The sequence below is a fragment of the Meles meles genome, chromosome 3, assembly GCF_922984935.1.
Source record: "Meles meles chromosome 3, mMelMel3.1 paternal haplotype, whole genome shotgun sequence".
Classification (NCBI taxonomy): domain Eukaryota; kingdom Metazoa; phylum Chordata; class Mammalia; order Carnivora; family Mustelidae; genus Meles; species Meles meles.
This window is the reverse complement of record NC_060068.1, coordinates 21,637,604-21,642,349: the sequence shown is the minus strand read 5'-3', so window position 1 is coordinate 21,642,349 and position 4,746 is coordinate 21,637,604. Positions and strand designations below refer to the sequence as shown.

Below are 4,746 nucleotides of genomic sequence, written 5' to 3'. Positions count from 1 at the left end.
TCTGCTATCTTAAAAATAACATTAGTTTTTGCTAGCCACCTTAACCCATTCTATTACATATAAGAGATATAAGAGATTAGGAAGAGATCAGGAAACATATAAGAGATCAGTAAACTTTAAGACTGGGATGTTAATTTGTAAGGCAAGTCTAGAAAATTAGGTCCGTAATTGCACTGGTAACTTACAACCCTTGGTAAACAAGACAATCACTAAATGGTCTGCTGGTCAGATTCTTGAGCCCAATTTACCAGATTCTAGTTCTGCTAATCTGAGATGGGCACAAAATTGGTATATTTTGTGAAGTCAGCAAGTTATTACAATGCAAGTGATCATAAATCCACTCTTTGGAAGCACTGATGTATAGTGAAGGCTTTTTTTTTACACCAGAAAGAGGAATTAATAGTCCTATTAGATATATAGAGGAAAGAAACACTGATAAATTTATCTCATTCCTGATGGTTTATAATCATGCCCATTAATTAACATTATCAGGGAATTATCCTGAGGTACCTACGTGCTTGATTTTTTTTTTTTTTTCATTTTAGGGATGCAGACACTGATCTTTTCTCATGGTATCAACATGAAACTGGGAAATACTAACATGTACATTACCACCAAGAGTGAACCATGAAGAGAATTGATGTACACAGTTCCGTGTCCTTCATCAGAACATCATCTTGGACAATCAGAAAAAGATTTCAAGATGGAGAAAGGAAAGGATAAACATTTTTTCCCTGCAAATAAACTCAGTAAATTGAGTTGACTTTTCAGGATCTTGAAGGGATTATTTTTATTATTATTATCATTATTATTTAACTGACAAAATGCCCTTTTGCTGGTGCATCTCTATTTTGTCTATGGGTGATAGTGAGATTTCTGCCATTTACCTGAAGGACAGACACCTCCCCTTTAACTTTTTCAGTGTCCTTAGAACTTCCTTGTTCCTAAGACTGTAGGCAAGTGGGTTTAGGAGGGGTGTGAGGACAGTTTCAAACAGAAAGAGACCCTGATTCAACTTTGGAGTCTTGGCAGATCCAGGTCTCATGTAGATGCACATGCCTGGACCAAAATAGAGACCCACCACACAGAGATGAGAGGAACATGTCGCCAGAGCCTTGTTCCTGCCTTCTGGGGGAGTTCATTCGAAGTACAGAAAGGAAGATAAGAACGTCGGAAGACAAGATAAGAGATAAGGGCAGCAGCAGAACAAAGACGCTTGTTATCACCACTGACTTTTCATAGGCTGAGATACCCTCACAGACTATCCTGAGTACAGCCATGACTTCACAGAAGAAGTGGGGAATCTGGGCGCCTGGGTGGCTCAGTGGTTTAAGCCGCTGCCTTCAGCTCAGGTCATGATCTCAGGGTCCTGGGATCGAGTCCCACGTCGGCCTCTCTGCACTGAAGGGAGCCTGCTTCCCTCTCACTCTCTCTGCCTGCCTCTCTGCCTACTTGTGATCTCTCTCTGTCAAAATTAATAAATAAAAAAAAAAATCTTAAAAAAAAAAAAAAAAAAAAAAAGAAGTGGGGAATCTCTCTGGGGCTGAAGATGTTAAAATGCAAGGTAAAAGCACTGTGTCCCAGGGAAGTAAGTGCCCCTCCATCCCAAGACATGGCAATCATCTGTAAGCAAACCTTAGGGTTGATGATGACTGGGTATCGAAGAGGATTACAAATAGCCACTTAACGATCAAAGCACATGAGAGTTATAAGGATGCATTCTGCAATGGCCACAGTCAGGGAGAAGAAAATTTGAGTCCCACAAGCCATAAATGATATGCTCCGCCATCCAGAGAAGAAGTTGGCTGCCATTTTGGGGACAATGCTGGAGGTCAAAGTCAAATCCATTAAGGAGAGCTGAGTGAGAAGGAAGTACATGGGGGTGTGGAGATTGGGATACAACCAAATGAGGAGGATCAAAAGAGTGTTGCCTGTGAAGGCAGCCATGTAGATCAGGGTAATGATGGAGACCACGGCTGTGATGCATTTAAATTCAGGGAAGAAGCCCAGGAGAATGAAATCTGTGGTTTCTGTCTCATTCCCACTCATCATGACCCTCTGTAATGATAACAGGCAGATAAGAGATTTTTAAAAATATCATAGAAATGAAGCAGTTTTCTTATTAAATTTTAACAATGGCAAATATAAAAATAATCGCCCATAATCACTTGAATCAGTTCTTACTAATTTTCTATATTCCTTATCTATGATTTAATATACTTTTAAAAACCAGAGTATACATATTAAAATGAATTCTATCAACTTTATGTATTAGAGGTCATTTTCATATATTAAAGGAAACTGGACTGCTGTGGTTTCTGTTTTTGTTTGTTTGTTTGTTTGTTTACAATTTAAAGTATGACCAAGAGATCATAAGTCACAATTTCAAACTGCACATTATCCAATTTTTTCACTATTTTAGAAAATCATGTTATTCCATTCTCATCCTTTTGGAGACTTCCTTAGTAATATTTTGAAGAAAAATTTACCCTTATTTCCAGGTCAGATATTATAGACTTTATTTGGCTATGAAAAAAATTGCTAATTTAATTTATAGAAAGATTTATTTTTATAATTTCAAAACACTTCTACTTAAGTCTTTTGGCTCGGAACATTATAATTTAAGGGAAAATTGATCATTATGGCTGTACTTTGTGTTATACGCATTTATGATAATTTCAGCTTTTAATCTAATTAGCTTTATTTTCTATTCAGGGAAAACACTTACTGTGATTACATGGTCTATAGTAAATTCAGATTATCAATGGGGGAAAAGTTTCCTTTCTATGTGCTTCTGTAGGGTTCTTGCTGTTAGAGTTCTTATTATTCTTAACTATTAGCTACAGCTATTATGCCATTGATGGGTACAGGGAAAATCCTTAGGGCTCCTTTCCCTCAGATTTACTGTTTTATTTTTCCTTTTTAGACTTAGTTGTATTTAATCTTATTCCCTGAATACCTATAAAATATTTTAAATATCTGCACAACTCTTTTTTTTTAATAAGCAGGTTTTGTTGTTGTTGTTGTTGTTTTGTTTTGTTTTGTTTTTATTTGATAGAGAGAAATCACAACTAGACAGAGAGGCAGGCAGAGATGGAGGAGGAAGCAGGCTTCCTGTGGAGCAAAGAACCCGATGCGGGGCTCAATCCCAGGAGCCACCCAGGCACCCTCTATCTGCACAACTCTCGATGAGCTTATTATAGGATGGAACACACTCCATTTACTCAAATGACCTTGTTAAAAACCTGATAATGACAGCACAAGAAATTGTAGTCATGAAAACAGTTTCCAAAATTATAAAGAAAAGAGCAAATTGACCTCAATTGTATATTAAAATTATAATTACTTGAATTTAATGTAAGGCAAGACTAACATCGGAATATTTCTAAAGTTTATTCACTATTTAGAACAGATTAAAGAAAAATTATATGCCCCTCACATTAGTTACATACACTTGATAAAATCTATTATTAAATCATGTTTTAAGAACCATCATAACAAAATGGTAGTAAAATAAAATACTCCAATATCCTATTCTATTATGTCTTGAAAAACTGTGACATTCGTTTGTTCATGAAATTTCTGAAAACATTATTTCTAAATTGTTAGGCTACTCCCCTCTTCTGAAACCTGTGTGTATGTGTATGTGAATGTTTTATAACATTAACAGTGAGATTCAAGTTTCCTTTGTTATTTACAGAAAGGGCAAAAAGAACCTGTTGCCTATATCCACCGAATACCTTCTTCTTAGAAACAGTGTGTTCAATTACTAGGTCATTGATTACTTGTCTAACACTTGTGTGGTTTGATTTCAACTCATTGCTTCTAGGCAGATACTTGATTTTTCTTTGTTCATCAAAAAGAGTTACCACTTTTAAAGAAATTATGATTAAAAAAATCCAAGTCTGTTCTCCCTCTGCTCACAGTAAGAGTCTCAAATTTCTTGTGGAGAACAAGAAGGCCTCTGTGGTTGTTACTGCTAGAAGTAGCCATCTATCTTTACATATCCATCTTCTATTACAGCATTTTATGTTGATCACCTTCAAACTAATAGATCATATACTAATGTGATCACATACTATTATGTCCAAAGCCAAAGCTTGACTAAAGGGCTTCCCATCATTGGGCATTTAATTGGCTTGATCAGTTAGTCTGCTTTTAAATGTGGAGGTAGTTTAAGATATAATTATAATAATAATATTAATAATAATAACAACAACAATAATAGTAGTAATGACAAAATTAGCCAGCGTGAATCTTACTCACCCCTGCCTTAAAGTGAGTCTTGGTGTAGTCAGCGGGTTGGTTATGTCTGAAGTAGAGTCATCATATGGTGAGAAACACATTTTAGACTGTCCAGATCTTTGAAAATTCTCTAACTTTTCATAAAAGCAAAGCAGGGCCCTGTGATTTAAGTTTTATGTTACATGACGTCCAATTTCTCGCTCAAGTGCTGTTTTCTGAGGCTTTTGGATATCCATAGGCTTGGCTAGGTTCTATTATAAACTTTTATTCCAAACTCGATTCATCACAGCCTAGAGTGAAACCTAAATTTCATCATTTGTGTGACAATATGTTTTCATATATGCCTTGCTCCTTAAACCATAAGATTTCTGATGGAAGGGGCTATATTTGCTAATCTCTACATTTTCTCTTTAGATCTAACATGTTGCTTTCATTGAAAATACGAGTAAAATACATAAGCAGCTTAGGGCTGGAATCCAGGCCTTTGAACCCTGGATTTTG

General features: G+C 35.9%; 1 pseudogene; it reads right to left on the bottom strand.

Annotated features, from left to right (window-relative positions):
* Nucleotides 1–883: 883 nt before the first annotated feature.
* LOC123939156 lies at nucleotides 884–2,067 on the bottom strand (annotated as a pseudogene).
* Between the last annotated feature and the right edge of the window lie 2,679 nt (nucleotides 2,068–4,746).